This window comes from Chiroxiphia lanceolata, chromosome Z (genome assembly GCF_009829145.1).
Source record: "Chiroxiphia lanceolata isolate bChiLan1 chromosome Z, bChiLan1.pri, whole genome shotgun sequence".
NCBI lineage: Eukaryota > Metazoa > Chordata > Aves > Passeriformes > Pipridae > Chiroxiphia > Chiroxiphia lanceolata.
Genome location: NC_045671.1, coordinates 45850468 through 45874176, shown reverse-complemented (window position 1 = coordinate 45874176; position 23709 = coordinate 45850468). Strand labels below are relative to the sequence as shown.

General features: G+C 37.3%; 1 long non-coding RNA gene across 1 annotated transcript; it reads right to left on the bottom strand.

Moving 5' to 3' along the window:
- Window positions 1-516: 516 nt before the first annotated feature.
- On the bottom strand, window positions 517-20267 carry LOC116781128. The gene is made up of 3 exons (XR_004354770.1): window positions 20257-20267; window positions 18265-18271; window positions 517-598 (listed from the first exon to the last, which is right to left on the bottom strand). It is a non-coding gene; the product is annotated as an uncharacterized LOC116781128 (long non-coding RNA).
- Between the last annotated feature and the right edge of the window lie 3442 nt (window positions 20268-23709).

The following is a 23709-nucleotide window of genomic DNA, read 5'->3' as shown; positions in this document are numbered from 1 at the left end:
TCACTGGCAAAAATCTCTGAGTCTTCTCAATAGTAGCATTCAGTATATTCAGTACAGTATTACAGCCATTTCAGTAGCAAATAACAGAAGTTCTTGCTTATTAGCAGTTATGCTACTGGTATTTGCATGCCTGGTTTTCCAACTTTTTATTATCACTTGGCAAAACATTCCTGAGAAAGCTGCACAGGTTGAACTGCCTGTGTAAAATTTTCATCTAATTTAGATGCATCCTACAAATTTAAGAATAATAATCAGTGCTTGCAGCTATCATGGCAAGATGTTGTTGGATTCACAAAGAGGGTATGCGATATAAAAGCAACAACATTAACCTTCTGTTCACATCCAGTAAAAATAGAAGAATCTAACTTCCAAGTCACTTTAATATTGCTGTACTGACTGCCTAGATGTGAAAATGCAGCTAAAAAAACATAATTTGCAATAATAAATGTCACGTGGGTCATTATATAATAAAGAAATGGACTCAGCTCTCCGATGAGATGGCAATCAAAGAGGTTTATTCAAACTCGGTGCTCCCTCTTATCCCCTAAAACCATGTGACCTTGCGACCAATGGTGTTGTCTATTTAAGCGCATGTCCCCTTGGGCTTCCCTGCCCTTGGTGCGTCCCCTGCATCCCTGGGACACGCCTTCTACAAATAAAGCCAGAAAGGCCTTATGTGTTGTGATCATAGCCACTTGCATTAGAACAAATTAGTTCTGGTTCGAAGGAAGTTGGGAGCATTTGACACATCCATTCAGTGTGCTGCAAATATCTCTGTCATTTTCTATGTTGGAAACATGGTGTGTTGGGATGGCTAGTTATATTTTTCTCTCCAAATTAAGTCTGATGTAATATATTTCAAACTGTGGAACTGGAACATGCTGCCTCTCAAATAAATGAGATGCTGACAGTGTTGTTCTTTAGCATGAAGGTTTTCTTGGCTTCTTCTAAGTTTAGACCACATTTGTTACCTCTCACATCTCCCATTCTTTCAAGATGATGCAGCCTGCATTGCGGACTTTGCTGCATGCGGTGTAAAACTGCTTGTGTGCTGACTGTCAGCTGTGCTGGAGATTACAGGTCATTATGCAAGTGCCGTGTGGAGAATAAGTCTACTTTTCCTTATCCTAAAGGGCATACATTGTGGGAGGTTTTTTGTGAGAAGATTTAGATCACTTTTCAGAGGACTCCTTCAATTTGATATTCACATCAGTCGGTAGTAAGTATTTATTGTAAATGTTCACCTATTTCAGCCAGACCTTTGTGATTTCAGGATTCTTTAGCTGAAGATTGACAAGACGGTCTGAACTGGTTTCAAAAGAGATATGTGGTCTTGTAATTCCAGATACCTACTGGAATTTCTAGGGATTCAGATGTGGCTACTCCTAACTTTAAGGGCTGTAGGGTAAGTAAACTGCAAACCCATACAATTCATTTTAGCCACCTCATAAACTTAATTCTCACTATTCATGCTGTTTTTCTGTGTGCTTCACAGTGAGTTTAATTCTGCTAATCTCCTTTAAGAATGCTAAAAGAAATCACAGTATAAAACCGATGTAGGGTTTTCCCAAGGAACACTTTTTAGTCAGAAACTAGTATTTTTTCCATCTTATCATTCTATTATCATTAGATTCAGGATATATTTCAAGATTATATGCGGAAGTAATTTTTAATACAATTAGTATTAGTTATCTAATAAACATTCTTGTACAGTTATTAATTTACAGGTAAACAAGGTAACAGAAGTGCCACACTTAGGGGAAGTTGCTTTCCAATGAGCCACTAGTGTTAGAAGAAAGGATGCTAGACTGTGAATTTTAAGAAAGGTTCCTCCTGTACACATCAATAAAATACCACCCCTATTCCAGTCCACAAAGCTCTTACTTCTCTGTCAGCCTATCTGGTACGAGAAAGCCAACTATACAGAACCTGGAAAGCTATCTGATGATTTTGCAGATTCAATTTGGTCTTCTCTTTCTTAGAATATCCCGCTTTTAAAAAGCAGAATATCTTATAACTGCAGAACCACATGTATATTGACATGTATTGCAAACCTGATATTTTTTATTGCCTTTGTAAATAATATCTATTAATATTAAGCTCTTATACAGTGGAGCTTAATTTTTTTTTGTCAGTGCAAGTTAGAATATTGCCTATTGTAGATGACAAACCACATCTGTTCCTTAGCTGGGAATACACAGGGATGCTTTAGGGTTGCAGAGGAGAACAGACAATATAACAAACAAATGTGTATATGTAGCATAACTGTGGGAGGCATTCTGGCTCAAATGGCTAGGTCAGAGATCCAAATTTGCAAATTTTCCTATATCTACATGAATATTCAAAGGAGATACTTGTCTCATGTGTACTTTCCTGGGATTGAAGTTTCAAAATATGTAAAATCTAAAAATGTATAAAAATACTGGGGTGTCCCCGCTTCATTTTGTCTTGTGGCTGTTGAAAACAATGAAACATGAAAAATTATGTGGGCTAGGTTGGAAATAGCAGCCTGTTGTATGGCTCTCGAGAAGGTTTTAATTTAATATTGAGATATTACTGAAAACTGTTCTATGACAATTTGTTTTAGCCAGCAGGGTGGTGATGGAGCAGTATAGTAAATAGCACATATATTAGAAAATTAATGTAAACTAAAATAAATTTATACATGTATTATACTTGTATGTATTTACCATGCGACTCTGCTCTTCAGCCTCACAAGCATGCCTTGGCTATCATGTATACCCTAACTTTAGCAGGTGTGTCATGGATTCCTGAGATTTGCAGTTGTTCACCAACTATCCAATTTGGGTAGAATGTTTGTTATAGGTTACTGAAGGTCTACATCTGGGATGATGACAGAAACTGATGATGGGATATTAAGATATATAATGGATAATTCTCAGTTATCTTCTAGTAGGGTGAGTTGGGTTTTTCCACTGTAGGTAAAAATGACAAAATATGGTTAACTCTGGTGCCAAAGGGAGCCCACCCAGAAAGGCCTAGGGGTCATCACTTACCTTTGTTGTTCTATTTGACAGTCTGCTTGAGTTGTGGGAAAAAAGCTAATTCTCTATTTCACTAAAAGGTGGATGACTCATTCAAGTGGCATTCTCTAATGTTCCTACTGAACACAGTTGAACCTGACTTGTGGGGGCATGGCTAACACCTAAAAGTGAGCTACTACATATCAGCCTGGTATCAGCTGCCTAGATGGCTGATCTGCTTCATTCTACAGAGTATGCATAATTTAAAATTGTCCCCTTGCATGGTGACATCCTTTAGTTCTCTTTAATTGCTTGTTTGGAACTCTCTGTCTGCCGCGGTCTGAAGAGGGGATGGGACCGTAGCACAGCACGGGTCCAGGACACGAGGGAGGGTGCAAGTAGAATCCTTTATTCATGCGTGCACGTGGTCTTTTATCAGATCGGGAGGGGAAAGGGCCAAAACATAGGGCGGAGCATAAGACAGAGAAGTGGGGAGACAAACCAGGATAGGGACATGGGCAAAAGGGGGAGGAGCGGGGGAAGCAGGGAGCAGGCAGCAGGCAAACTCATGGTAATCCTGGGCATGTCCAGGCTGTGCACTGTGTAGTGTGAGTACAACGAAACCACATAATAACAGTAAGGTCCATATATTAACTGTAAGGTCCATATAGTAAAATCCTGTCAATTGCTATATGTTTTTCTCCACGCCTGGAACTGTTCCCATCACATCTGTCATCAGTATTACAGCTGATACCACACTTTTTTTTGCCTTCTTCAGGTTTTCCTCATTCTTAACTGCTATTTCTTGGCTTTCTTTTTCAACAGTTTTGTACTTGGCACCAGCCTCTCACAACAGATCAGATCAACAATATGATCAAGCTACTGAGGAGATGTTAGTTAGCATCATCAGGTACCTGTTCTTTTTGCCACAAAAACTCTCCTTCTGAAAATTTTTTAAATGAATGAGAACAATCCATAACTCCTAACAAATGTGGTTTAAAACCAGTAAACCATAGTTACTCCATGATGAGAGCATAAAAGTCTCTGCTCAAAAATATCAGTACACTTGTACCCATAGCACAAATATATATAAATGGATACAAATACAAGGTATGATCTATTTTAAAAGTGAGAACAAAGCACAAAGATTTTAAAAGAGAGACTGTTATATTTACATTTATCCTCCTATTCCCTGGAAGTCTCGCCATCTTCAGATCTCCCAACAGGTTGTTATAAGAGCTACTACAGTAGCCAACCTCTCCTCCTTCAAAAAATAAAAAAATATTTAAGTAGTCTTTCTATTCTATTGTATCACTGCCCTTGTCTTTTCATAAGATTTTCTGTTAGCTCTTTATTTCTAATGAGATGTGAAGAAGTTATTTTGGTTTCTTTTTCCTTTTCTTTTTTCCCCTGCTTCTTTCAAGCTCCGTGTCTATTTTTCATTAGACTAAACCTGTATGTTCAAAAAGAAAACACTGTGGTACCAAATTAATCATATTCAGAAATTATTCCAGGGCAGTTCTATTTCTGTTAGATTCATGACTGGTTATTTCTGAGTTCATCTTTTTAGACTCATAAATAAGCAATAATACTTCTCTATGATTGATCTATAACTTAGCAAAATGTGTCTGCTAATGTTTTTGTAGGCACCTAGCTAGTAATTAGTCCTAGGAAAAAATTTGAAAGAAAAGAGAGAGCAATACCTTATTTGTGGTATGAAACATTCATTAGTTTTCTCAAAGGCTTACTGCATAATTCATGTCAATATTTGCATCACATGATGAACAGAGATACTGCAAAGCTAATGGTTGTTATGGTGGTACACTTACTTCTCTGTATGCAGATTAAGGTTTAATTCAATTGATGTCTTCTGATTATAATGTCTAAAAGATTTTCATTTCAACTAGGTTTTGTCATTTTTTCTGATTTTCTGATTCCTGTGGTATCAAATCTTTCTGTCTTGACTTTTCTGTTTTCAGTAGCTTCAGGCCTTCATGAAGATTAAAATCCTGTGAATATTTCCATAGTCTTGGATGTTTTGAAAATAGAGTGTTTTCTGTGAAATAATTCTGGGGTTTAATGTGACATTTTGTCCAGATTTTAACTAACCTATCAACAATGTTAGTAGACCTGATACTTCAGCCTTAACTTACCTTCCCTTAAAGCCTGATACTTCCCTTAAAACCTGATACTTCCCTCAAAATTATCTTCTTTATTGGCATGCTAATACCATTAGTCAGAAACTTGTCTTTCCTTTTGGACATATATATCTACTGAAGTTTTTTCTATATTTTTATGGGTTTGCATTCTTTTCGCATCAAACATACTATTCAGGATTAAGCATTTCAATAAATATACCAGAGACAGGACAAATGGACTGGGTAATAAATTTCAGAATATGGAAAGTTATATATATATGCACAAAATTATGGGCTCTAAATTAGCTATTACTGAGAAAATTGCTTGCAGTTCTCTGAAAATGTCAGATCCAGAGCTCAGCGGCAGACAGGAATAAAATCACAGCATTGGACTTTATTGTTAGAAGGAGAGACAAGAAAAAAGAAACCAACACTCCAGACATACCAGAAAATACTGTTGAGAATTTGCACAAAAACCCAGTAAGTTTCTGTCTTGAATGTTATCTTAAATTCTAATTATTTCATCTTTAAAAGGATACAGTAGAACTACTAAAACTAATGGATGCCTAACAGGGATGATTAGAGTGGCTTCTACATGAGGAAAGAGTAAAAAGCTGGGACTCCTCAACACAGAGTAGAAAATGAAGAAGTAACTTCACAAAGTTCTGGAAAACCCTAAGCCATTCATTATTGAAAGTCAGGGGAGTAAAATCTGGTTAAGGATCTTTTTATAAAGTCCTGTAGTAGTGCTCTTCTTAAAAATAATATATTGACCACTCTTTGTTGCACTACATACACTCCAAATCTGACCAATCTGATAAATTATTATGCAGAATTGTTTACACAAGATGTAAAACATGTATTCCATTTCCTAGACCACTGTATGACTATTCTTATCAATAGCACCAATTTATGCAGAATAATGCAGAATAATTCTCAGAGAATTAGTGGTTTAAGGAAAATAGGCGCAATTCAGATACATACATAAAAATTTATAAATAAACATAATGTCCCTTTTATATAAAAAGAAAGAGTGCATGTGGTCTCTTTGCATCACTACTAAAATACATTCTAATGACTCAATAGGTGAATCACTAAAAAAACTCTTTTGTTACTTAGGAATAGAGAGTTACAGATGTTTTGAACATGCATGATATAGTATAATATAATCACAGAATCATAGAATGGCCTGGGTTGGAAGGGCCTGTAAATGACCACCAAGTTCTAACCCTCCTGCCATGAGCAAGGACACTATCCATTACATCAGGTTGCTCAGAGACCCATACAACCTGGCCTTGAACACTTCCAGGGCATCTACAACTTCTCTGGGCAACCTATTCCAATGCCTCACTACCCTTTCATTCTGTTGGCAAAAACTTAAGAAAAGTTGTGTAGAGTAATCAACTTGTATATCATGTCAGTCAAGCTCATCCAACTAATTGCCCACTGTAATTTGGAATAAGTGCACAGAAAGTTTCCAGATCAGACGTATGAGTCCAGGTACGTCTGAATCTTTGGTGTAAAGAAAATAAAATACCTGAAAAATACAGAGAAAAAAGATTTGTGGTTATTTTTAAAGCCTGAATGGAAAGAAGCTGTGACTCCTTTTTTTTTTTTTTTCTCCTCTTGTTTCTGATTATTCATAATTTTAAACTTGGAAACTTGGAAACCATCATCTGAAAAACTAGAAAATGTTTTTCTTGTGTCCTCAGAGATCCTCCAAAGTCTTAATAAGTAGCTTAACTTATGTTATTTTGGCAGCAGAGGCAGTTTATACTTGAACACAAGATTTCTTCCCTGTTCTTTGCCTTGGCATGAATGTCTTCCCTTAGCTTGTCTGTCGGTCATAAGCCAGGGCACCCATGCTCTTTATTCCTCTTTGGACTGAAATCCATGCATGCTCCCATTCTTTAACTGGTGTGTCTGATGTGTAAAAGGGGATAACTAAGTAACTGAATTTATTCACATGATAGAGATATCTGGTCATCTGAAGATGAGGACAGCAAGAGACCCTTGGGAAAGCAAATTATATGGAAGAGCCTGCAGTCTTCCCAGGATATTCACAAGCCTTCCCAAAACAGTCATCAGATTTGTGTCCTGGTCTCTTTTCCTGTGTGGGTGCTTGGGAAGAACAGTGGTGTAGAGTGGGCCAAAAGCCAAACTGTTTTGGCAGCAGCAGATTATCATGTAATGAAAAGAAATCCATATGCCTTTTTATATATTTTAGCTGGAATGTAGCCATAATGTGATAAAACAGGAATACATGGTACTGGCACATTGTAAGAGCATACTCCTACTCTGTTTGCCAAGGTCATTGATGAAAACAGTTAAATACCATCATCTTTAAAACCAATATTTGGAAAATTCCCTATTTGGCTTTTTCCAGAAAACTAGTTCTTCTCTCATCAGAGCTCCTTGCCATCTCCCTTTCACACAGTTCTTCAATAATTTTTTTAAGTTTCATGTATTAACTCCCCATGCTCACTAACATTGTGTACTTTCAGGCTGTTTGATGTCATCAACCATGTATGCTTATACACCTATATTTATTTTTCTGTCCCCAAATGATGAGAAAAGCTTCTTTGTTGTATGTTAAACCACCAAGACTCCTATGATGCCTAAGCACACATGTCAAGGGATTTAACTAAACTTAATATGACCCGTTAGTAATAGCTAAGAAAACCTAACAAGTCAAGTAAAAAATAGAAAAGAAAAAAATGGTACCCCCCCCTTATTTAAATTAGAGGAAATTCACATAATATAGTTCATTATATTTAATGAAATTGTCTGCTTGCCAAAATGTAGTCATGATTAGGGATTGGGAAATTGAAAGCTCAATGCTCAGAACATTTGAATAATTTTGTGGGTAAACTTGAGTGAACAGAATGGAATCTCTTCCATCCTCCTGCTGGCATATGATGCTCTGCTCTGTCTTGGGGCACAAAACAAAACTGGCACAGGAAAGAGAGGTGGATTCCAGTGAAATTCCACTTCATCCAGTGAAACAAAACCCGTGGCGTCTGAGCATGAAAAAAAAATGCTATGAATGACTGAATCCTAGTAGGCTTGAAGGGATTTGGATAGTACAGATCTAGGGTAAAGATCCATTCAAAATTAGTACAATAGGTCTAAATTTATGCTATTGCTTAGTTACTGTTGTAGCTTGTTATAGCTCTGCAACTGGTCAGCAATCTATGTTTGGGCTGTAGACAAGAATCTGCAGCCTCTGTGCAGTTGATAATAAGCACTTGATACTGTTTATATGATTCCATGCACCTTTATCCATTTATTTGGATTTACAACCCCAGAAGACTTAATATGATTTTTGTGTTTGATAACCCTTTTACTAAAGTTTTGTTGAAAATCTGTGGAAGGTAAATGCAAAAGCTTTAACTATATTCTGAATGAGTATATAGTTCTGAGCTGTGCTTTATAGAGCAAAATTCCCTTGAAAAAATGTAAATCTTGAACTAGGGCACTGACAAAAGGTGAATTGCACTACGTACCACCAAAAGGCCTGGAGGTGAAGTTCAGATACATTTCAAGCAATTGTATGGCACAGGTTTTGTGTTATTTGGTTAAAATATAACTCCTGTAGCAAAAAAACAGATCACAGGTCTTTACATCTATTCTTTTTTTGTGCCTTCTACAGAGAAATAGTCCTTTGTTGTTGATTTTCTATCCCTTTTTGCCAGAAGCTCAGAGCTTCCAACCTAAGTGGTATGTTTTAAGTTACTGTAATGCTGCAAATGGAACACAATTCCTACAACCAGAAAGGAAAAATTTTGTATTGATGGAGATGTTTGTTTGAGTTTTTTTATTCACAGGAAACAGAGTAGAGGTCTGCATGTTATAAATAAAATTGACTTCTCTGTACTGCTGAGGAGAAGCAGAACAGCTGCTATGAAGGTTTTGAAAATATCACCAATTGATAATTGTGCAACATAAACACCATGACTTCAACAAAATTAACTTTAATATTCCCATCATAGAAAAAGAACAAGTTCAAGACTGGTTATACATTAAACAATCAATTCATGGAGACTAATTCAAGAAAGGGAGGTCTTATAAATGAAAGTCATACAAAAAAGGAAACAGATTAGTCTTTATATTAAGGTTTCTGTTCAATGTAGTTCAAATTTTTGTCATTCATTTAATAAAGAACTGCAATTCCCAGTCTGAAATCCATGGAATAATGGAGGGCTTTATGTTAAACATTAAACACAAAAAATACCATTTTCTGTGCACATATGTATAAATATTTTCTCTTCATGAATCTACTGACGTGGCTACTGATGTCCCAGGTGAGATACTTTGATGCTGCACCCTGCAGGGAGGAAGCCTGGGAAATTTCTGAAACCTTTAGCACACACCACTAAAACTGTATCACCAGCCTGAAGTTGGTATCTTGTTCTTCACTACCCATTTTGAAGTTACAGGGTTTCTACCACAGCAAGGGGACTGGCTGCATCCACAACTGGGCAGTTTGAGTACAGGAATTTTCATCCTGGCTTCAGACAGGGAGCTTAGCCCACAGAGGATAAAGCACTAGAAACACTGTGTGCTGCTTAATCCCACAGGGCAGTGAATTAATGGAGCTAAGAAAACTGCCAGAATGAAAGGCTGAAGTGGGCAATAACCAAAAAATGTATGGAGGGAGGGAGGGCGGAAAGGTTTTACTGGTGAGGCACTCTGCAAGAATCAAAAGGTATTTTGATTATTAACCATATCTTTACCAAATGGCTAACTCTGGCACACTTGATGGGCACAGCAATTAAACAGGAAGCAAGCTGAAGCTGCAGAAAAAGTTTAAGGACTATTTTTATATTTTATGTAACAGCAAAGTCTTCGAGGGTGTTATATTTAAAATTAATGAAACTACAAAAAACTAGTGATTTTATTTAAGAATTAAAAACTGATCAGTAACCTAGAAAGAGGACCAGACTTTGATTCAGCCTGGAACAAAAGAACTGAGGGAAGAGAAAAGGAGTGAAAGAAAAAGCAAAGAAGTTGAGCAGGCATCAGAAACAGTCCAGACCAGAGCGTGTGGGCACAACTCCAAAGCAACAAGAATGGTTTAAATAAATAAACATGAAATATCTCATGCAAATGAAACTAATTTAAAAAGACAGAGCTCTAAAAACTGCTCAGGAGGATATTGGAGCCAAGACAATGATCAGCATGTATCTAAATTTTGTAAGAAATATAATGTTGCAGGAGTTTGTAAAAACTCCTGTATGCACAAAATTAAGAAAAGTGCCAATAGCACCACAATCATATTGTCTATAAGAGCATGAAAGGAAATAGATTATCAAATGATTTTTAAACTTCAGACCAATGTACAAAAGAGTGTGCTGCCAGAAGTGGTTCTTATTAGTATTAACAACGAAAATGGGTATTGCACAGTAATTCTGTAAAAGAAATCATACCTGGGAAAAAAATCCTCCCCGAAAGAAGAAAGCCTAGGAGTAGCACAGAGTACAGTTGTTGCCATCGTAATGCTTTTGCTCCAGCAAATATCCCTTGGAGTAATATGCTTCATAAGAAGTGTGCCTAGTCTAGCTACTCAGCACAGTAATCTGAGAATGCTACTCTGAACTGTGAACATTAAAGGAAAACCTTAACACAGAATAAAAGAAGCAGAAGAAGTTAGTTGAGGAAGCAGCTGTGGTCAGGAACAATGCTAGGAAGAACAATTTCAGTTGTCTACAGATTACTCCAAAAGGGTATATTAGCATGATCCTCTTTTCAGGAGTGTGAAAACTGCAGCTCAAAACTGCAGCTCATTTGTCTGTGTGTGAGGCAAACAACAGAAATGAAGCATCTTAAATACAGAGGAACTCTGAGTACAAGAGGCTTTAAGTCTATCTGGGAGGCAAGCATTCCCCAAATGGAACAAGAATCTCAAACTGTTATTGCCAGCAGGGGACTTGGAGACTGGCACTCTCACAGTTCTCTATTCCTTTCCCTAGAGAAAATGGAAAGGGTTTGTTATTGTTTGTTTTTCCGTCTTTATTGGCTGACAGAGATTCTTAAAATCAATGAGAACAATAACATTCAATACATAAGTAATTTCCAATCACTTCATTTAAAGCCCATTTCCATCTCTGAAAATTCTTCCTAGTCCATGGTGTGTCATTTATTGTCGATATTATAACTTAAAATATAAGAAAGGGTACAAGACACCTGAGAGCAGCTGCAGGCCTTCTTGCATGTAAGAGTAATATGTGGAGAAAAGTCCAAACATAATACGGGTTGACTTATTTAGTAAACATCAAACAAAAGCATAGGACTGAGGTCTCAAAGACTAAGGTTCTGCTCTGGGAGAGACCACAAAGAAAGCATTATACCTTTTAGCACTGGGAAGCTGTAAAAGTAAATTGCTGGGCTATGTTGCAAGCTGGAGAGGAGAAGATGGTGTGCTTAATTTTTTTACTATTATTTCATTTTGATAAAAGGACAAAGGTTCAGTACGTGTTATGGAATAGTTTGCGGAAAAGGATAAATGGAAGTCCTCAGAGATGGGAAACTCTCAGAAAGTCTAAGATTGTTTTATTTGAACCTTAGATTAACAGTGTTGAGTTTTTTGAACTTTGTTATAGCTAACAATCCAAGCCAAGTGAAAGCCCACATCAGTGCCACAGGAAAGCAATTGTCTTCTATAGTAAAGCAAATATAAATTTATTTACATTTAGTGTTTCACATTTCTGTGTGAAAATACTCCCATGTCTGAGATGATACCAGTTACTGGGAGAAGATGAAGCACAACTCACTGTCTACACAGCTCATCACATCAAAGATCCAGTTTGTCTGCCCAGCAGTGGTTCACACCTATGTCTTACTCCAACTACCAAATGTTTTGAAACTCAGAAACAGTAGACATCGGTGACCAGTGTGTAGTATCTGATTTCTTCTGAAAATAGAAAAAAAGCTTATTTTTTCATCAAATTACTTTCAGAAGTGTCTATAGAACTAAAGGAATCCTAGCCAATAAACTGGAATCATGTGGAAGCAGGACACAGAGTCAAATTTTTCTTTTGTGTTGAGGAACACAACCATTTCAATGAAATAAGGCACATATTACTCTGGACTAAAAATACATTGTACCTGAATCTATGCAGCCAGAATTAGGGTGATTGGCACACTTTGGGATACATATATACGTATATATCTGTGCTAGCACTAAAATGGGCAATTTTGGAAGCAATATAGGGGAGAAAGTAGCCTCATAGATTTCAGGGTGAAGAGAGTCACATCTTGAGCATGTCACTCAAATCACTGACAGGTTTGCACTAAAGGGAAAAACCTCATAACACAACCAGGTAGATTAGGGCTTGTATGAGCATGCCTCTATGTCCTTTAATCACATCTTCAAATTCAGTGTGGGTATAGGATAAATGGATAATGGTACAAAAGCATTAAATGAAAACACCTGGTTCAAGGTGAAGGAAATAGTAAAAAAATCCTGAACAAATAAAAGCAGTAGGATGATGCAAGAAGGGATTAGGGTATGGATATAGGCAGGATCACAAAGTGTAGTGATTTAAAAGGAAGGGGAAGGCAGAACAAAATGTTTTGAAGGCAAAAAGCTAGTGCAAACTTCAAAAAGACATGGTCAAATCAGGGTTTTGCTGTACAAGAGGGTTTTTTGGTGTTTTTTTTTTTTTTTTTAATGTGGAATTGAAGGAAACAAGTATAGGTAACCACATGAACTCTCAGTAACGGGACATGACCAAGCTGTGTGGTGTGAAAAACTGGCTGGAAAATTTCTTTGGACACAATCTCGTCATTCAAAATCCTTTGTCTAAAAGCCTGTGGGTTTCCACAAAATTAGATCTCTAGGACAAAAATATCTGACTTTTTACTTTACAAGAATTTCTTCCTTTATCCTAACCCAAAAGACAAGATGGGTCCGGATCTTTATTGGTATGTAATAATGAGTATAAAAGACTAAAGTGCCCATCTCAGGCTTTTGCAACACTGTTAAAATGAAGAATTCATAGAGGCATATTATCAAACGGAGCAAGGTCAAGGGTTTAAAGCTTTCAGTAATCTGGAAAGAGTCCAAAATTTTATCCACCCCTTCCCCTGATTGCTTGACATTTTAATGGTAAAAAAGCAATATCTATTTTCCAGTTGAATATTCTAGAGGGAAAAAACCAACATGCTGGTTTGATCAGAGTAATAGTAAAGCTTGTGAAGAGCACAGCTTCTTAGTGAATGTACACAATATTGTACAGAAAAGCCCAGAGAAATAAGAAGCAGTTGTATGAATCAAAAGTGGGCCAGGGTATTTTGGCAATAATTACACTTATCAATATAGGACACAACAGTTTGAAGTGAAACCTCCTGAAGAGATCAGAATCCTATTTCTAACCTTTCTTTCAAAAGCTTTTCTATACGTGATTTCAATGTGTTTCTTTCTCCATTTGAATGGATGTTAAAGAGTAAGGTTTTGAAAAACAAAATTTCTGTGAATGGCTTAAATCCATCCATACTCATTAGATGCTCAATTAGGTGAATCAAACTTTTCATCATATGACAGAGGTTTAATTTAATTTTCCCAGGATAAGCACTTAACCATATCCATAAAGATCTGATTTTTTTTTTTTTTTTTTTTAAATTACTTCAGGAACTGAAGCAAAACCTGTTAAATACTGGAAAGCTATAGGCAGACTAACATTCAACATTATTTATTCTAGATCTAAGGGTATTTACTTGAGATATTTCTGTAGAAAAAAAAAGTTACATACTGTACTATACAATTGCTCATTGAAGTAAACTGTCATCAGTATTAGGGTAATGTAACCTTTTCTTTGCATTGTGGAATATACTTTGGTTGTATTATGATATTTCGTGAAGAATGATCTCTGTAAGAGGATGAGTCAGAGGACTCTTTCCAGTAATTTAAAATCAAAGATTAAGAAATATTTGCTTTACAAAGGGGCAGATATTCAGTTCTGCTCTCTGAAGGCAAAGGGAGATAGTTTTTTTTTAGAAATGGAATATTTTTAATGACATCAACTGTGTTTGTATGCAGTATCAAGACTGATGAATTAAACCAAACTTTGATGAGGAAAAACCTTGCTAAACTGAAGCAGGGAGCTTACCTAATCTTGGGGTTTTTTTGCTTCCTTTGAAAACTAAAATCAGGTTAGAAAATGAGAACCAAGCAGCTCCAAATACAGTCAGTACACTGTTCCTACCTTTTGAAGAAAGCTTCAAAATCCAACAATTTCTCTTGTGATTGTAGAGAAGTCCTAATTGGATCTTATTTTTCTAAATACTTGGAAAGTTTGGATACTTTACTCTATGTCCTTCTATGAAAATATAGCATGAAAGTGAGTTATCACTAATAAATTTAGATCAGCTAAAAATTTTAGAAGAAAAAGGGACAAGTCAGTTTGAAGTGCCAGGTCAGTGGATAACTACTCTTCTGATGCCAAATGTACTGGGTCTGGCCAAGGCAGACTGAATTTTCCCCACAGCAGCAATCACAGTGCTGCAATTTGTATTCATAGCTGGCCACACAAAATAATCAAGGTTTCCCTCCAGTTTAAAATGTCTGTGCACTAGCTTATCCCTCTGCCATAACGTCTACTTACGGCAATGCCACACATTTTCAGCAGTCTACGGAAGACTCCTGCAGCTGATCAATAGCCAGGGCTAGATAATTTAAAATAGTTTTGGCAAACCCTTTTTGACCAATATAACCTCAATAACCTCTGAAGCACGTGGTATTTACTTGTCTGAATTCACTGCCATTAAATGATTTGCAGTTCCTCTAAAAGAGATTTTATGATTTGCTGTCTTAAAATTAAACTTCACCTCAGTCATTCTTATCACGATATTAATTTTCTTGCCCCAGCCACTGAGGTACTGGATGTAGTACAGGCAACCAAGAAAAATATTATCTCTTGCCAGTTAATTTTCATCATATGATTCATTAGGCTTGTTTTCAAGCTGTGTCTTGAATTGTGCTTCACAAGAGGAAAAGGGTAACATATCACAGAATCATAGAATTACTTGGCTGGAAGTAATTCTGCCAACACACCATGGGCAGAATGAACTTCTGGTAGATCAGGTTGCTCAAAAACTTCTCCAGTCTGACTTTGAACATTTCCAGTGAATGGCATCGACAGCTTCTCTGGGCAACCTGTTCCAATGTCTCACTACCTTCATCATAAAACAGTTCTTCCTTTTATCTAAATCTATTCTCTTCCCATTTCAAACCTTTATCCCTTGTCCTGTTGATAACTATAGATGTTAATAAAAAGCTTCTTTATGTCCTTTTTATAAGCCCCCTTAAAGTATTGAAATGGAAGCATTACTCCAGGTGGGATCTCCTCAGACCAGAGTAGAGAAGGAAAATCTCCTCCCTCACCCACCTGGCCATGATTCCTTTTGAGCAACCTGAGATATAGTTGACTTTCTGGTCTGCAAGTGCACATTGACAGCTCACATCCTACTTTTTATCCATCAGTATAGCCAAGTCCTTCCCCACAGGGCTGCTTTCAACCAGTTCATCCCTCAACCAGGATTTCCCCCACCCAGGTGAAGCATCCTGCACTTGGCCTTTTTGGACTTTATAAGGTTCACAAGAAACCAGTCCTCCAATCTGCCGATGTCTCTCTGAATGACATCTCTTCCCTTAAAGCACATCAACTGCACCACTCAACTTTTTGTCATCTGAGACCTTGCTGAGGGTGCACTCAATCCCACTGTTTATGTCACCAATGAAGTTATTAAATATGATTCATCCCGCTACAGATACAGAACAGGAATGTTGGCAGGGGAATATTACTGAGGGCGTGACTGGGCATCAATGGTTTGGTGACCACTTGCTGATGTCAAATGGCAGCTGTTAAAGGGTCTGGAGCACAAATCTTATAATGAACTGCTGAAGAACTAAGGTTGTTCAGCCTGGAGAAAAGCAGTCTCAGGGGGACTTCATCACTCTACAACTACCTGAAAGGAGGTTGTAGCAAGGTGGGAGTCAGTCTTTTCTCCCGAGTCACAAGTGATAAGACAAGAGCATATATGGTCTCAAGTTGCACAAGGGGACATATAGGTTGGATAGGCAAAATTTTTTCACAGAAATGATGGCCAAAGTCTGGAACAGGCTGCCCAGGGAAGAGGTGGATTCACCATTCCTGAAGGTATTCAAAAGACCCATAGGTGTGGTACATTGGGCCACAGTTTAGTGGTGGACTTGGCAGTTTTAGGTTGTTACGACCCACCCCAGAAAAAGGGGAGAGGGGTAACCCAGGTTCTTATCAATAATTCCTTTGGGGTGGATTAGAGTGAAACAACACTGAATAATCGGTGTTTGAAAACATATATAGGTAGGGTTTATTTCAACAGGTTTTTTTTAATTTTAGCATTTTGGGTGTTGTCATCTATGTTATCTATCATAGGCATAAGCCCTGGGGGGAAAATGCATAAGGGAGAGAAAGGAAAGACAGGATAAGGGTAAGGGAGAGTAAGGGAAAGAAAAGCTGAGAGTGGACAGATGTATATAGTCACCGCTCACGGGGTCCAGCAATGAAACTTGGTAGTTGCAGCTTCCATGTCTGTCAGTTGAAGTGGAGGCCTTGATCCATCGAGGGTGAAGGAGGGAAGTCTCCACACTCAAAGGAGTTATGAGTTACTATATCCATGGTTAGTGTCACAGATCATGCCACGAGCCTCCAACATCTCCTGGGTCTGTGGTAAATTTCCATGAGGGGTCTGGCAAAAGGGTTTTTCCTGCCTTTCAAGATTGGCGGGGGGGAGGGGGGGAGAATGGGCTTTTATGGACCATCAGAGGTCTAATGCAAAAGTCCTGCAGAAGCCTGCAAAAGTCTATTTATTACATTTGTAGCCATAGTTAACTTAATTATGTAGGGGTAATCAAGTTTCTTGCTTCAAGGTGTAAACCAACAAGGGACATGTGCATTTCACGGATGGCACTGCAAACTTGGAAACTGCGTATAAAACTCTTCCTCTTCTGTTCAGACATAATGTTAATCAGTAACTGGACCAGAAACTGACTTTTTTTTGTGAAAAAACATAATTGCATGTACATGATATGGAAGCATGATCTATTCTACTACTGAAAAAAAGAAATGGTACCATCATCTGTAGAATTTTGGTCTTTCATTTTACTTCAGGAGGGAAAGAAAGCTGATAAACTGAACAGCTCTAATGGTCTAGTGCTATATAAAACTCCCACCACAATTTAATTGTTATCTTATCAACTTTAAATCTCTTATGAATGTGGAAATTCATGCTTTCCATACTAAACTGAGAAGGGACTTAGTCCATGTGAGACAACACTTTTCTATCAAACACTGAATGCTTGCAGCCTTGACAGCATAGCATTGCAAAGTTAGGCACTTTTTACAGAGATCAGTTAAGGCACATACTGTCTTTTCTGGTGTAATGTGTCATGTTTTGGGGACCTTTTCAGGATTAATGAAGAACTATCAGAACAGCGTATTCTGTAAAGAAGCTATTTCTTGCAGAAGAGTATAAGGAACCAAAAGAGTGGCTTATCTATCGAAAATGATGATGATGATGATTGATGATGATAACAACGATTTTTTGGTTGTCTCAAGAGACTTTCTAATATCTCATTCTTTCTCTGTGTTCTTTGTTCTCAGATGTCAACTTTTAAGGGTTTGACTTCCTAGGAACTGAGCAATATTAAACAACATACTAATGTATCTTTCTGCTAGTAATACAATATTTCACAAGGACGAAAATTAAAACATCTTCAAAGGAGTGAAAAGCCTGTGAAATGGCAATGATCAGAACAGGTGGGAATGGTTAAAGTAAAGTAAAAATGGGACTGAGAAATGAATTTGGGATTTTTATGAAATCTACTAGAAGTCACTAAACTTCTCTTTATATTACTGTCCTCTACAAAACAAAAAGTTCACATTTATTATGTTTGTGAGTTTCAGTTAATTAGTGTTTATTGGTGTTTTGAAACACACCAATTGAAAGCATTTTGTATGCAAAAAGTGAATGTTGTTATAAAACATTTTCAGAAGTAATTTCAAGATGCATATTAAATTTGCAATGAAATACAAAATTATGTGCCTCTCTGAGATGAGAGAAGAACCCAGCTTCCAACAAAAGTAATGGAAATTATAAACTTGATGGCTGCAAGTTACCTAGCAGGTGACACTGTTATAATTATAATTTCCAAAGAAGATCCAATAAGATCCAGCATTCTTCCTGTTTAGAATGTAATTGCTAAGATTCTGTGTGTCAAGAGTCGTTATATGGTGCCAAAAGCCTTAATGCATGTATAATTTTTAACTGAGCTTTAACTCCACTTGCCTTGGCAAGCTTTACAAAGCTTTAACAAGCAGCTTAAATAAATTCAGTTGAGTGATAAAGCTAGAGCCTTAGCTCTAGTCACAGAAGACTCAGTGATAGACAAGACCTAAAGCAGCTACAGAGCTGCACTCCCGATGTCCCCCTTGAATGGGAATCCAGAGTAAGTTTGCCAGCAAAGCTGATCCTTGATTAGATTTGTTTGGGCAAGCACTGTGCATTAAATGTTGAAGCAGATATGCAGACATAAAATGTAAGTCCAGAGTTAGTGGTGTACACCGCAGAGATTCCTATCATGCATTGTGTTGCAAAAGTTCAGTGTCCTAGGGAAGACAGCTGTATGTACTTAAGGGGAGTCCAAATGTTGCAAAGCATAATCCAGTCTTCCTCTTTGTTGACTTACACTCTATGGTTAAAAAGAACTGTGTAGTTCATCCCATCTTACTTCTGGAGGAAGAGCTGATAAGCCTTGCAAAACCTTCTTAGACTTTTAGATTTCTTTTTAATATGCATTGCACACAAATATTAACAGGATTGCTGTAGACCCATAATTCTTTCTTCATCAAAGGCCGATCAGAATTTAATATTAATGATTTTAAAGAGACAAGCTTTTAGGCTCAGAAGTATGCATATAAATAAAAATAAAGCTTTTTCAGCTCCACAGTTAATGAAAGAAAAATGACCTGTATCATCTCTGGAGATAATTAAATCTCACAACATACTTGTTTCATGATTTATGTGCTAATGGAAATAATAAGAAATCACCCAACAACTACTAGTGAGCCTTTGCCCATATCCAGCAAGTTTATTACATGTTTGTAATCTCTGTTTCTATGTCCTGCAGGAAACAAAAGCAAGGTTTTTTTGAAAACTATCATCCATCATCCAGAAAGAGAAGGATAAGGAGAAACTAGAGAGAAAAATTAATCTGACCTAGAGGAGGCTACACTGGTTAAAGGATTTCCAGAGCAAGGGTAAGAACAGAGCACAGGAAGGGCCTGTTAGGTGGTGACCAGTAGTGTGGGTCTTCCAATGGGTAGAGATGAACAGAAGCTGTGGACAGAGAAACATGAAGCACTGAGAGACCCAGTCCTCATACTGCAGAGCTTAGAAAAAGGAAGGATGGGCTGAGAGCAGAAAAGTCATGGATGGTATATCATCATGGCTAGGCTTTGCGAACGAAGATTTGGGAAAGGCTCTATCCACATTTGTAACATGGATCGTATATAACAGAAAGTCAAAGAATTGTTAAAGACTGGAGGATTATTATAAAGAAAAACTGCAGCAAAAGTTAGTGTTATGAAGACGGTAATTAAATAATAGCTTTTTGGGTGGATTTAGAAACAATACTCCTGATCATTTTAAAATAAGAAGATGAGGTAATGTGCAGACCAGGGGACAGACTGATCATTGACTTGAAGGCTGGCATCATCATAGATGAATTCAACAGGCTATCAGAAAATCCAAAAGTCCAGGAAACTGAAGAACTTCATTCCAGAAAACAGATTGATGGCTAAGTACATTTGATACGAGAACAAATGGAGAAAAGTGGCTTTGGGGCTGCTGCTCCGAAGAGGGAGAAGCTTCCAAGCCAAAGGTGATAAGGTGAGGAAAGAGATGAAGATGCCCAGTGCCTAAACTATTCTTGACATGAGAAAAATTGAGGTTACCTCCATGTCAGTGTATGCAGCACAGTGATCCAGGAATGACAGTTGCAAATAGGGGCAAACTTAAAGGTCATGAATGTCTCAGTTCTTCATAAACCTCAATTAGAATCATGCTAGAGATGGAGCATGCACTCCAAAAACTCGGAGTGTAGGGTATAGGACAAAATGTAGGGATGAAGAAAATTAAGAAGTCAACTGCATAGAGAAGGCATGTGGTGGCAAAAAGTACAGACGGAATAAATTCAATTTTGGGACAGTACCACCTCAGATGATTAGGAAGAGCCACAGGAAGGTGTGCTGGTGGTGTCTAGAACCTGTTAGTGTTTGAAAAGGGAAACTGGAATGCAGGGGAGAAAAGTAACTGTGAGCTTTGAAAGCAGCAAGGATCAAAAATGAAAGAAAAAAATGAAGCAAGTGGTAAGAGACTAGTGAGAAGCATGGGTGAACTGCAGAGCATATTTAAATTACCCTCTGAGAAGTATTTAAAAAATGCTATAAAGTCAGCATCTGTGGAAGTTCAACATTCTTTTCCTATCCTCATTCAGGCAGCTTATGCCTTGTTCCATGCTGCTGAAGTCATCTCTCCCCTTCCAGTGTGACAGTATGTACTCTTGCAATTGCATCTTAATCTTTCTCAGGGTTAGCTTGTAGCATGATGCTTAATAGCATGCATTTATGCAATGTAAAATTTCTTCTTGATCTGGATTTTAAGGATCCAAAGTTCTATAACACACCATAGACAAAAACCATAGTTTCTCATTTTATTCTTAATTCTTGTTTCTAGAGATCCGGTTTATGAGGTATTTTTAATAGATAATTTAGAAAACTAATGTATATTCCTGGAGACTCGGGGAAAGGTAATCATTATAGCAGGGTGTCTGATAGTAACTTGCGCTTCACCCAGCCAAAAAAAAAAGTTAAATATTTTTTTGTACATTATATTTTTTTAGAAACAAGCATAAACATATGCTTTCAAGATTGAATTTCAAGGTGTGGGTTTAAATTAAGTTCTATTTTATTTTATTCTCAATTGTTTTCTCTTTTTTTTTTTTATTCTTCTCATGGTGCGTAAAATTCATCATTCCTGAGCATGAAAGAAACCAGAATTGGCTGTCCTGTACACCACATTCAGATTATTATACTGACATCACACTGTAAATGGCTACAGTAAAATAAAATAATTAAAGTGTGAAGCCACATAAAATAAGTTTTCTGTTAATTGTGCCCATCTTACCTTGTATGCCAATTTTGCAATGAGTCACTGTAATTAACTGACTGCAATAAATGTACTGTAAGTTGAGCATGGTAATAATACTTTGGCTTTGAAAGCATTGGCAGAATGATGGTATTGTAAAAGTCAGGTTTCGTATCTTCTCCTGTGGATTCTTTAAGGCAGTGGATGCCTTTTGGGTGTGACTATGAAGGACAGTAGTACAGAGCACAGGGCTCCAGCTGCTAGCTCAGAGCCTGATGGATGGCCAACACAGCACAGCAGAATGTCCATGAGCTTTGGCACAGTCCTGATCTGAAGGGACTACACAAGTTGTTTCTGAAGTTAGTTTATACCACATTTGCCCAGGAGTTTCTGTGGCATACTGCTTACCATGATACTCACATATCCTTAGGTCTATACAGACAAAATGTTTTTTTTTTTTTCTTCTGTATTTAATTTCTAAATGTAGATGGGGCTACATTCTTGGGCAGGATGAGCTCATTAGCCTCCTGGCAGTCATCCTAGGAGAAGGACAACTCCAATCCCAAACCCGGGCAGATGGAGCTCGTCAGCCCTGTAAGGCCATCCATCTAAGAGAAGGTCACTCTAATCAAACCTACGTCCTGAGGACCTCACTGCCACCGTCCAAGCTCGCTCGGCCCTGGCAGATGAACCTTGGGATTAAAGGGTGGGTTCAGTTCCGCGCACACTGAGTCTCACCTAAAAAATCCATTGCGCAGGCTCGAAGGCTTTCAAAAGTGGATAGTGCCTTCCCAAATCTTCGTTCGCGAAGCCTAGCCATGAACATTGAACAGATGGGGCTGCAAGAAACAAGGCACAAAAACTCCTCTAGAGTGATGGCTGGACTATGATGTATTTATTTTTGTGAACTTGGAGCAATCTGAGATTCTGAATGGCCAAGCTCTTCTTTCCTTAGTTATCTTTGTTATTTGGCCTCTGATATTAATACATTTTGCCACGTGCAATCACTGTTCTTAATATGTTCACATTTACAAGGGGCTAATAACCATCTAGCAATCATAAGAACTGAGCCTGTAAAAGACAGGATCTTAAACTCCAGATGCCCAGTACGTAGTTCTGCTCCAACTTTTATAGGAAGTTACACTGACATTTTGTGAGTTAAATTTCACATGCATTTTTGGCTTCAGATAGTTTTCAGTTAATGAGGCACATCTCCAAAGTATGTTGTGTAATATTGGTCAGGTCACACAATAATATTTAAATCTTTACCAAAAAAGAATTGCAACTTATAAGCAGCCTGGAGCCTTGGAATTTTGTATGAAGATAGTGAATTCATTGACATAGCAAGTGAAAAAGTGAAGTCCCTTGTTTTGTACAACCATTACATACAAACAAAAAGAGTATACAGAATACTAATTTCAAGTACTGACTTAAGACTCTGGATAGCATGGTTGTTTAGTTTAATGGTAGCCCAGAAACCATCCTGAAGGGATGTTCCAATTTTAGTTTCAAATACACCTATACAGCTATATTCACTATACAGCTTCCAGTCTATGTTTTACACACACACTTCTGTGTTTCTCTGAACTATATTTTTAATGAAGACTGAGGAAAAAGGGGATCTTTTAATGTACTTTACAGGATTTCATACCTATTCTGAATATGTCAAACCCACCAAATATCTCAAACCAACACCAAATCTTACACTGTTCATGTAGAAAAAGAATTATTAAAAATCTTAATTAATGGTACCATTGTGCACACTGTGATGTTTTGTCACACTGTGAATGTAATTGTTTTATATTGAATAAGCTGTATAAGAAGACTCGAGTATCACATAGAAAGTCTAAAAATTGCTACTTTATTAATGCAAAGAGTCTGACACAAAGCTCACTAAGCAGAATGAATCTTTCTACTGTTTTCAATGAGGTTTAGATGAAGCTTTATGACAACAGTATGTTTTGAAGCTGCGATTGTTTATTCTTCATGAAGAATGAGAGATACATAGCAATGAATCACCCTCTTGACTGCTAGTGCTTTATTTAAATAGAGGATAATTTTGTTGTCTTTAGCAACTGATTCTTTTTCCCTCTCTCATTCAAATAAATAATTTGTTTTATTATACCCATCATAGAAAACACAGAGTAAAAACTTGGTAGTCCTAGTATTATTCTTGTTTAGGTTTTTTTGCTTACTTCATGTGCCTTTGAACATTTTTACTCAGTCTGTGATAAACTCTTGTACCGCAGACTGTATTTTCTCCACAGAAGGTGAAGAAAGCTGTGAATTCTCTCTGAAAAAAAAGTATGCATGCTACACACTCTCTCAGCCTGCAGGCTCTAACAGAGGTGCAGAAATGTCAAGGTTATCCCTGATGGCTGCCCTGTAATGCAGGCACA